The sequence below is a fragment of the Callithrix jacchus genome, chromosome 14 (assembly GCF_049354715.1).
Source record: "Callithrix jacchus isolate 240 chromosome 14, calJac240_pri, whole genome shotgun sequence".
NCBI classification, from domain to species: domain Eukaryota; kingdom Metazoa; phylum Chordata; class Mammalia; order Primates; family Cebidae; genus Callithrix; species Callithrix jacchus.
Genome location: NC_133515.1, coordinates 28097018 through 28108822, shown reverse-complemented (window position 1 = coordinate 28108822; position 11805 = coordinate 28097018). Strand labels below are relative to the sequence as shown.

Genomic DNA, 11805 nt, shown 5'->3' with positions numbered 1-11805 from the left:
CTTTGCCTTCGGACTTCTCTGGGGCCAGCAGCCGCCCGACTAGGGGCCCGGGGCCACGGGCTCAGCCGACTACCATGGGCTCCGTGTCCAACCAACAGTTTGCAGGTGGCTGCGCCAAGGCGGCAGAAGAGGCGCCGGAGGAGGCGCAGGAGGATGCGGCCCGGGTGGCGGACGAGCCTCAGCTGCTGCACCGTGCAGGCATCTGTAAATGGTTGAACGTGCACATGGGGTTCGGCTTCCTGTCCATGATCGCCCGCGCCGGGGACGCGCTCAATCCCCCAGTGGAAGTATTTGTGCACCAGGGTAAGCTGCACATGAAGGGCTTCCGGAGCTTGAAGGAAGGTGAGGCCATGGAGTTCACCTTTAAGAAGTCAGCCAAGGGTCTCGAATCCATCCGTGTCACTGGACCTGGTGGGGTGTTCTGTATTGGGAGTGAGAGGCGGCCAAAGGGGAAGAACATGCAGAAGCACAGATCAAAAGCAGACAGGTGCTACAACTGTGGAGGTCTAGACCATCATGCCAAGGAATGCAAGCTGCCACCCCAGCCCAAGAAGTGCCACTTCTGCCAGAGCATCAGCCATATGGTAGCCTCATGTCCACTGAAGGCCCAGCAGGCCCCTAGTGCACAGGGAAAGCCAACATACTTTCAGGAGGAAGAAGAAGAAATCCACAACCCTGCCCTGTTCCCGGAGGCCCAGAATTGAGCCCCAGTGGGTGGGGGGGCTATTCTTTTGCTATCAGGAAGTTTTGAGGAGCAAAGTGGAGAAAGTGGGAATAGGGTGCATTGGGGCTAGTTGGCACTGCCATATATCTCAGGCTGGGGTTCACACCATTACCCTTTCTTCCTTCTAAGTCGGGGGAAAGGATGAGACAAAGGAACTCCATCCATGCTCTGTCCAAATGCAAGTGAGGGTTCCGGGGGTGACCAGGAGGAGGGAATCACCCTACAACACCTGCACGCTTTATCTGAGGCTCCATCCCCAGAATTTCCAGCTTTTGAAAGTGGCCTGGATAGCTAAGTTGTTTTCCTTTTAAAGAAGGAGGTATAATAATAATAATTCCCATGCCAGAGTGAAATGATTAAGCATAAGACCAGATTCATGGAGCCAAGCCACTACATTCTGTGGAAGCAAATCTCTCAGGAATATCAGGCAGGGTTTTTTTTTTCCACATCTTATATCCTCATACCCACTTTTGGGATAGGGTGCTGGCAACTGTCCCAAGCAATGGATAGTGATGATAGCAAAAGGGGTGCTTGGGGAACAGTTGCAGTCCTGCTGCTCCGACACTCACCCCGCCCCATTCTGGGTCAATGTGATTTTATTTATTTGCTCCCTTGGATACTGCACCTTGGGTCCCACTTTCTCCAGGATGCCAACTGCACTAGCTGTGTGCGAATGACGTATCTTGTGCATTTTAACTTTTTTTTTCCTTAATATAAATATTCTGGTTTTGTATTTTTGTATATTTTAATCTAAGGCCCTCATTTCCTGCACTGTGTTCTCAGGTACATGAGCAATCTCAGGGATAAGTCGGCAGCAGCTCCAAGTCTGCACAGCAGGAATACTTTATGTTGTTTTTGCCACCTTGGAGAGCAACTATTTGGAGTGCACAGCCTATTGAACTACCTCATTTTTGCCAATGAGAGCTGGCTTTTTGCCATAGTGTCCTCTTGAAACCCCCCTGCCTTGAAAATGTTTTATGGGAAACTAGGTTTTAACTGGGTTGCCCCATGACTTGATTGCCTCCTACTGGAAGATTGGAAATCAGTCTAAACAGGAAATGGTGGTGCAGAGAGGCTAGGAGAGGCTGGGCCAGGTGAAAGGCCCAGAGAGGAAGCCAAGATTAGGTGAGGGTTGTCTAATCCTAGAGCACAAGACGGGCTTTACATCCCAGATCCATTCTTCACCAGATTAGACGAGGCCTACCATGCACAACAGGGTGTGTGTGTGTCATAAAACAGGAGTTGGTAAGGGTAAGTTTTAAGACCAGTACCCCTGTACTTAATCCTGTGCTGTCATGGGATGGCTATATGGAGTAGGGTCTAAAATTCTTAACCTGTCAAAATTCTTGGGTTCCAGGAAGACACACGAGCAGGGCTTTGTGGTGCCTGGGGCCGGTGTCCTGCCCTGCTGCAGTAGTGACTGCTAGTGTCACGGTGGCTAAAGGAGAAAGGGGGTTTCGTTTACATGCTGTGAGATCACCGCAAACCTACCTCCCTGTGTTGAAACGGACAAATGCAATAGAACACATTGGGTGGTGTGTGTCTGATCCTGGGTTCTTGTCTCCCCTAAATGCTGCCGCCCTCTAGTTATTGTATTTGTCTGGGCTTTGTAGGACTTCACTAATTTGGTGATTGCTAGGTGGTCTAGTTTGTGTAAATATAATGTATTGGTCTTTCTCCGTGTTCTTTGGGGTTTTGTTTACAAACTTCTTTTTGTATTGAGAGAAAAATAGCCAACGCATCTTTGACAGAATGTTCTGCAGCAGGCAAAAAGATCTGAAACATTAGTTTGTGGTACCCTCTTCATAAAGTGGGGATCTTGAACCATCCTTTCTTTTGTATTCCTCTTTACCTATCAGACCAGATCTTCTGTCCTAAAAATGTGTCTTCCACCCTGCCCTCTTTTCTGTTCACCCCCAAAAGAAAACCTACACACCCACACTCATACACATTTAATGTTTGGAGTGTCTCCACAACTTTTAAACAATGTATGCAAAAATCCAGAAGAAGCTAGAAACCCTCCATTCCTTGTTCCAGCCTCCTGAATCAAGACCAATATGTTTGTTTTGGTGAGCCACCATGTCCGGCCGAACATTTCTTGATGTATTCATGACAAACACTTAAGACACTGCTGTAGGCTGGGCGTGGTGCCTCATGCCTGTAATCCCAGTACTTTGGGCAGCTGAGGTGGGTGGATCACAAGGTCAGGAGTTCAAGACCATCCCAGCCAACACGGTGAAACCCCATCTCTACTAAAATACAAAAATTTAGCCGATCATGGTGGTGTGTGCCTGTAATCCCAGCTACTCGGGAGGCGGAGGCAGGGGAATCACTTGAAACTGGGAGATAGAGGTTGCAATAAGTTGAGATCGTGCCACTGCACTCCAGCCTGGGTGACAGAGCAAGACTCTGTCTCAAAAAACAAAAACAAAAAAAGACACTGCTGTATTTTAGATGGATCAAACTTACTTAATTTTTAATCCTAAAGTAGAGAGATACAACTGGGGGCCTTCCATATAGAAAGTGGGGTCAGGAGGCCAAGAAAGGGAATATGAATGTATACCCAAGTCACTCAGAAACTTTTATGCAAGTGCTAGAAACTTATGTCAAAGTGGCCACAAGATTGTTTAATAAGAGACGAATGAATGTAACTCCATGTTTACTGCTAGAAACCAAAGCTTTGTGTAAAATCTTGAATTTATGGGAGGGAGGGTAGGAGAGCCTGTACCTGTCTGTTCTTTTCCTGATCCCTTTCCCTCATTCCTAAACTGCAGGAGATCAAGCCCCTTTGGGCTTTGGTGACCCCATCACTGAGGTGCGTTTATTTGATGGTTGATTTTGCTGTACTGGCTATTTCCTTTCCCATTTTCTAATCATTTATTAACACATGCTGACTCTTCCCTTCCCTTCTCCTTTCCCTGGAAAAGTACAATGAATAAATAAAGACTTATTGGTACTCAAAAAAATATATATATATACATGGAAAAACACACAGAAGTGTACATTTTTATGAATCTTTTTTTTTTTTTTGAGATGGGAGTCTTGCTCTGTTGCACAGGACAGCGCACAGTGGCACCATCTCAGCTTACTGCAACCTCTGCCTGCTGGGTTCAAGTGATTCTTGGGCCTCAGCCTCACCAGTAGCTGGGATTACAAGCGCATGCCACCATGCCTAGCTAATTTTTGAATTTTTAGTAGAGACGGGGTTTCACCATGTTAGCCAGGTGGTCTCCATCTCCTGTGATCTGCCACCTTGGCCTCCCAAAGTGCAGGGATTACAGGCGTGAGCCACCTTGCCTGGCCCAGTTCGATGAATCTTCACAAACTGAACACACCCTAATGCCTCCTTCCAATCATATACCTATGTGTGTTCTAACAACATGCATACATTTTGCCTGTTTTTGAATGTAACATAAATAGATGCATGACTTCTATTCATGTAGGTAAAGCATCTCTTTATGAGTCCAGCAACAACTAATTTTGCCCCATTTTCCTATAGATGGTATTTGCCAAGAATATAAACTATTATGTAATTGAGGGATGCCTTTTTTTTACTCACAGTTTCACTAAGAATTGTTCACCATTGGCCAGGCACGGTGAATGGGAGGCCGAGGTGGGTGGATCACGAGGTCAAGATATCGAGACCATCCTGGTCAACAAGGTGAAACCCCATCTCTACTAAAAATACAAAACTTAGCTGGGCATTGTGGTGCGCACCTATAGTCCCAGCTACTCTGGACGCTGAGGCAGGAGAATTGCTTGAACCCAGAAGGTGGAGGTTGCGGTGAGCCAAGATCGTGCCATTGCACTCCAGTCTGGGTAACAACAGCGAAACTCTGACTCAAAAAAAAAAAAAGAATTGTTCACCGTTGCAGAAAATCATTTCACTAATAGAAATGTCCTCTTGGTTTCTGAATGTCTTCATACAATACAATTGTATCATGTCCATCTGGAGCTGCTGGATCATGATAACATTACATATAAGTGAAAACATACATAAAGTGAAGACTACTTCTTTATATGCTAGAATATTGTTGTACCATATTACATTAGTCAGCTTTTGATAAGTTTTGCTGCAATAACAAAAAAACCTCAAAATCTCAATGGCTTACAACAACAAAAATTTATTTCTTGTTTACATTATACATCAGTTGCTGCTCTGCTCCTGTTCCACATATCTTTTTTATTCTGAGAGCCAGGCTAAAGGAGCAACCCCTATCTGAGACATGCTGTTGTTACGGCAGAGTCACACATCTTCTTCTTAGATATGACATTTCCATTCACGTCATAAGAGGCACTGTAAATTACAAGCCAACAGGCTGGGATGTATAATTCTATTGTGGGAAAGCAGGAAATAAGTAAAACTTGTAATACAATTTACTATATATATTAAAATGCATATACCTATCCTTTTTTATAAATTACCTTTATTTTACCTTTCTATTCTGGTTAGGTCTTATATTAATTTATATTTTTAATGTGTGTATAGGGGCAGGTTATATTGTTTTTGATTTTCATTTTGGGAAAGAGGAGTGTTATAAAATACTTGATTTGTGGCCGGTAATATCATGCCTTTGTAATCCCAGCATTGTGGGAGGCCAAGGAGGGTAGATCATGAAGTCAGGATTTTGAGACCAGCCTGGCCAACAAAGTGAAAACCCGTCTCTACTAAAAATACAAAAATTAGCTGGGCATGGTGGTGGGTGTCTGTAATCCCAGCTAGTTGGGAGGCTGAGGCAGAAGAATCACTTCAACCTGGGAGGTGGAGGTTGCAGTGAGCCAAGATCATGCCATTGCATTCCAGCCTGGTGACAGAGTGAGACTCCGCCTCAAAAAAAAAAAAAAAATACTTGATATGTAAGAAGAAGTTGGTTTGGAGGGATCGGGAACCAGTGGTCCGAACCAATCATAGTCATTCCATTATCTTTGCCTGTTATTGACTTAAGAAGTGGGGGTTGTGATTCTGGCCAAGGAGACCCGAGAGGAAGCCTATTTACAGGCTTCTTGGAAGATTTTGTTTGCTTTTTAAGACAGACAAGTACAAATGTGGTGATGTGAGAATGTGACACTTGAAAGATGACAGTCATCTGGGGGAAATACTAACATGATAAGTGTGGCAAAGTTTGAAATTAGAAAGAATCTAAGTACTTAGTAAGCCCTTGAGCTGCTGGGTTTTCCTGAAAGTACCTTATCTTTGAACTTTTTGTTACGTGAAACAATAAATGTTTCTTTTTTTTTCTTTTTTTTTTTTGTTTTGAGAAAGAGTCTTGCTTTGTGGCCCAAGCTGGTATACAGTGGCGCAATCTCAGCTCACTGCAACCTTCACCTCCTGGGTTCAAGTGATTCTCCTACCTCAGCCTCCCAATTAGCTGGGACTACAGGCATATGCCACCATGCCTGGCTAATTTTTTGTATTTTTAGTAGACACTGGGTTTCACTATGTTAGCCAGGATGCTCTTGATCTCCTGACCTCATGATCTGCCCACCTCAGCCTCCTAAAGTGCTGGGATTACAGGCATGAGCCACAGCACCTGGCCAATAAATGTTTCTTACATTTAGGAAGTCTGTAGTTGTGTTTTCTGTTACTTATAGTCAAAGCATTCTAACAACAATCATCTGGAAAGAGAAGAGTCTAACTGGAGAAAGACTAGTTAGTAGGATATTATAGTAGTTCAGACAAGAGGTAATAAAAACTTAAATCAAGGAAAGACCCGCACATAGTAGCATGCTGGCAAATATCTAAGAATCAGCTCATTTCTGGGTAGAGGTGGGGAGAAGCTGATTTGTAGCATTTGCTGCTTTATGTGGTGTAAATATTGCTAATTTCAAGCTGCCAACAGTTTAACAACCAACTTGCCTGCTTTCTGAAAATTTAACAATTGGCTCTTTGCAAGCTGCTGCCAGTTGTCTCCAGAACACCACTGACTAAAGCAATAGGAAAGCAGGGCTGATATAAAAGATACTGCATAGGGAGAATTTGCAAGTCTTCAGATTATATAGGAAATTTCAGGAATTGTAATCTTACAGATGAAAAGAAATTTTTATTTGTCTCTATGACTTCATTTTTCTGCTTTGAGTTTCAGAGGGGAAAACTGAAGCATTCTATAACCAGAGCATTTCCCAGAAAGTACATAGGGAGATACAGGACTGCTTTGGAGAGAGAACGTGTTTTTTACAAGTTCCCAAGTGGGTATTACAAATTAGTTTTATGGCCAACACACATAGTATGAAGAGACAATAAAACAAGGTCATAATAAAGTTGGTGCTTACGGCGATCCCTGAGAAGAACAAGGTGAACTTACAAGACATCGCAGTATCATAGAACCTGCATCAAGCAAAACCCAGGAAATTAACACTTCGGAAAGTGTGGGTAGAAGCACAAAGTGAGAGAACAGCAGGCTGGATTCGTGAGAATCAATGGCTAGCTAAGGCCAAACAAACTGAAAGAGCAATGAAATTATTAACTGATTCATTGCTTTCTCCATTTATTCAACCAAAATATATTAAGCATCTGCTAAGTACTATGTCCTAGGCGAGGTACTTGATCAGGATAAACAAAATGGATTCCATCTGTGTGTGTGTGTGTGTGTGTGTGTGTGTGTGTGTGTGTGTGTGTGTGTGAGAGAGAGAGACGGAGTCTTGCTCTGTCACCCAGGCTGGAATGCAGTGGTGCAATCTTGGCTCACTGCAACCTCTGCCTCCTGGGTTCCAGCAATTCTCCTGCTTCAGCCTCCCAAGTAGCTGGGATTACAGGCACATACCACCATGCCTGGCTAATTTTGTATTTTTAGTAGAGACAGGGTTTCACCATGTTGGCCAGGCTGGTCATGAACTCCTAACCTCAACTAATCTGACCACCTCAGCCTCGCAAAGTGCTGGGATTACAGGTGTGAGCCACCATATCTGGCCACAAAATGGATTATTTTTAACCTGATTCTCTCAAAGATAAAATGATCAGGTAACTCAGATTAATGACAAAATATGGGGTCATGGAACTATGTATCCTGATTTAAAACAAAAAGTGCACTAAGATGACTTTTTACCTCCCCTGTGAAATTCAGAAGACTGAGCTGTCTGAAAGATGGCACTGTTGGCTCAACCCTGACTTTGCGTTTACTCTGAATTCCTGCAGCATCCTTGTCTGTCTCTTCAATATTACATTGCTGTGCTTTATAGAAGTCAATAAGATCAGAAGGACTATTGGTTAGAAGATAAAAACCGGCCAGGTGCAGTGGCTCATGCCTATAATCCCAGCACTTTGGGAGGCTGAAGCAGGTGGATCACGAGGTCAAGAGATCGAGACCACCCTTGTCAACAAGGTGAAACCCCATCTCTACTAAAAATACAAAAATTAGCTGGGCATGGTGGTGCGCGCCTGTAGTTCCAGCTACTCGGGAGGCTGAGGCAGGAGAATTGCTTGAACCCAGAAGGCGGAGGTTGCGGTGAGCCGAGATGGCACCATTGCACTCCAGTCTGGGTAAAAACAGCAAAACTCCGTCTCAAAAAAGAAAAGATAAAAACCACTGGCCCTATGAAGGCTATTTAAGGTTGTCAAACAATCCATAGCTAGAAATTTTCTCTATATTGTGGAAAAGTCTTATTCCCTAGGAAGACAACCTTGCAGGGAAAACCGCTCACTCTTTCTTGCATCAATGCAGCCCCAAGACCTTCATCGGAAGCATCTGTAGCTAAAAAGAACCTGTTTTTTGAGTCACTTTTTTGGTCCAAATGTTATCTCCTGCCAAGCTATCCCTTATTTTGTTTCCTGTTACTCAGGTTTTCGGGTTGTTTGTTTGTTTTTGTTTTGTTTTTGAGATGGAGTCTCACTCTGTTGCCCAGGTTAGAGTGCAGTGGGGTGATCTCAGCTCACTGCAACCTCTGCCTCCCAGGTTCAAGCTATTCTCCTGCCTCTGCTTCCAGAGAAGCTGGGGTTACAGACACCTGCCACTGCACCTGGCTAATTTCTGTAGTTTTAGTAAAGACAACATGTCACCATCTTGGCCAGGCAGGTCTTGAACTCCTGACCTTGTGATCCACCCACCTCGGCCTCCCAAAGTGCTGGTACCACAGGCGTGAGCCACCATACCTGGCCCAGGTTTTTTGAGCTGGCATGTTCTTAGGGAAAAAATGAGTAAGGTGTGTAATTGTATTATGAGTATTATTTGGTTTGTGACAAAAGAGCAAAAACAAAAATAAACTCTATCAAACCTGACTTAAGCAAAAAGGATTTATTTACTCACATACATGAGAAGTCCATGGAGTAGGCTTTGCTTCAGATGTGGATGATGGCGATAGTTAAATGACGTCACAGGGACCTGGTTTTTCTTTCTCCATCTCTAAGCTCTGTATCTTCATTCTCAGGCTGACCTCATGGTGACATTATGGCTGCTGCAGCTCAAAAATTACATTCCTCCCAGATGTAGGAGCAGCAGAAGAGTGAGAATTTCCCTTCATCCAGTTTGAACAAAAACTCTGGGCCTAACTTTCACTGGCCTGAATTAGGTCAAGTGCTCATCTCTGACCTAATCACACTGGCTAGGGAAAGGGAAGACAGAGATTGTTTCAAATCCAGGTCACGGGCTATTTTTTTAAAATCAGGTTAAAGTTGGCATTACCAATAACGGAAAAAACCAACATTACATACTTCCTGATATGATACACTGAAATGAATCCAGCATCACATTCATGATACTTGTGACAAAAAATGCGTAGCCTGAATCCAATCATAAGGAAACAACAGACAAAACCAATTTAGAGAACATTATATAAAACAACTGGCCTGTATCCTTCAAAAATGTCAAGATCACAAAAGATGGGCTGGGCATCATGGTTCACACCTGTAATCCCAGCACTTTGGGAGGCCAAAGCAGGCACATCACTTGAGCCCAGGAGCTGGAGACCAGCCTGGCCAACATGGCAAAACTCCATCTCTACAAAAAATACAAAAGATAGGCTGAACATGGTGGCTCATACCTGTAATCCCAGAACTTTGGGAAGCCAAAGTGGGAGTGTCACCTGAGGTCAAGAGCTGGAGACCAGCCTGGCTAAAATGGCAAAACTCTTGTCTCTACTAAAAATACAAAAATTAGCCAGGCATGGTGGCTCACACCTGTAATCCTAGCTACTTGGGAGGCTGAGGCAGGAGAGTCGCTTGAACCTGTGAGGCAGAGGTTGTAGTGAGCCGAGATCACACCATTGCGCTCCGGCCAGGGCAATAAGACCAAAACTCCATCTCAAAAAAAAGAAAAAAAGAAGAAAAAGAGAATGTCCTGCCAGACACAGTGGCTCATGCCTGTAATCCCAGGACTTTGGGAGTCTGAGGCAGGAGAATCACTTGAGGTCAGGAGTTTGAGACCAGCCTGGCAACATAGTGAGACCTCATCTCTACAAAATATTTTAAAAATCAGCCAGAGGCTGAGGTCACAGGAACACGTGAGCCCAGGTCAAGACTACCGTGAGCCACAATTGTGCCATTGGACTCCTGCCTGGGCAACAAAACAAGGTCTTGCTACAAAATAAAATAAAATAAAACCTTTTTAAAAACATGAATCAGAATATTTCATCATTCACAGAAAATGGATTTTTAAAAAGCAAAGAGTGGGCTGAGCACAGTGGTTTATGTTTGTAATCCCAGCACTTTGGGAGGCTAAAGCAAGTGGACCAACCTGCCTGCTTTCTGAAAATTTAACAATTGGCTGTTTGCAAGCTGCTGCCAGTTTGTGCCAGGAGTTTGAGACTAGCATGGGCAACATAGTGAGACACACACACCCCATGTCACTATAAAAAATAAAAATTAGCTGGGCATCTTGGCACATCACCAGTAGCTCTAACTACTTGGGAGGCTGAGACAGAGCAATCACTTGAACCTAGGAAGTAGTAGTTGCAGTGAGCCATGATGTATCACTGTACTCAGCCTGGGCAAGTAAGTGAGACGCTGTCTCCAAAGAGAGAGCAAGGAATATGTAAGTAGTACTCGGTCCAACTCTGTGGAAGATCACACATGTGGTCTAAACCAACAATTGATTTAAGCTATCATGAAATTCTTTTATCTTGTGACCTAATTTTGAAGAAATAAATAAAAAACTAGTAACCTGGGCTATTTTTTTATTTTTATTTATTTTTATTTTTTAGGAAGGGAGGAAGGCAGGAAGGGAGGAAAGGAGGAAGGGAGGGAGGGAGGAAGGGAGGGAGGAAGAGAGGGAGGGAGGAAGAGAAGGGAATGAAGGAAATCGAGCAATGAGAGAGACATTGCTGACCTGGATCTAGAGGTCTACAAGTTGATTTCTTTTTTTTCTTTTTTTGAGAGAAGGAAAGAAAAAAAAGGAGTGAAGGAGAGGAAGAAAGAGGAAGAAAAAGAGGGAGAGAGAAGGGAAATGTTGCTTTATTCTAAAAAAAAATGGGTATTAATAATGGCCAATGTTTCATTTAAACATTGTGATGTGGTATTGACAAGAATGTATATTTTGTGTATTTAAAGTGGAGAGCTCTATAAATATTTATTAAGTTTACTTGTTCTGGATCTGAGTTTGAGTCCTTGATATCCTTATTAATTTTCTGTCTCATTGAGTCTAAGTCTCTTTATAGGTCTTATGTATCTGGGTGTTAGGATCATTAGCTCTTCCTGTTGCATTGATCCTTTTACCACTGTATCTTTGTTGCTTTAAAATCTATTTTATCAGATACGAGAATTACAACTCCTGCTTTTTATTTATTCATTTATTTTTGCTCTCCATTTGGTTGGTAAATCTTTCTCCAACCCTTTGTTTCGAGTCTTTGTGTATCCTTGCATGTGAAATGGGTCTGGATGTAGCATACCGTTGGGTTTTGGCTGTATCTTTTGATTGGGGGATTTAGTCAATTTAAATTTAGGATTACTGCCATTTGATGTTAACTGCTGTTTTATCCATTCGTTGATGTAAACTCTTCTTTATGTTGATGCTCTTTACTTTTTGGTATATTTTTAGAAAGGCTAATACTGGTTGTTTCTTTCTATGTGTAATGCTTCTTTCAGAAGCTCTTGTAAAGCAGGCCTGGTGGTAATAAAATCTCGGAGTACTTGCTTGTTCATAAAAGATTTTATT

General features: G+C 43.2%; 1 pseudogene; it reads left to right on the top strand.

Annotated features, from left to right (window-relative positions):
- On the top strand, positions 1-704 carry LOC100406610 (protein lin-28 homolog A pseudogene; annotated as a pseudogene).
- The last annotated feature ends 11101 nt before the right edge of the window (positions 705-11805 follow it).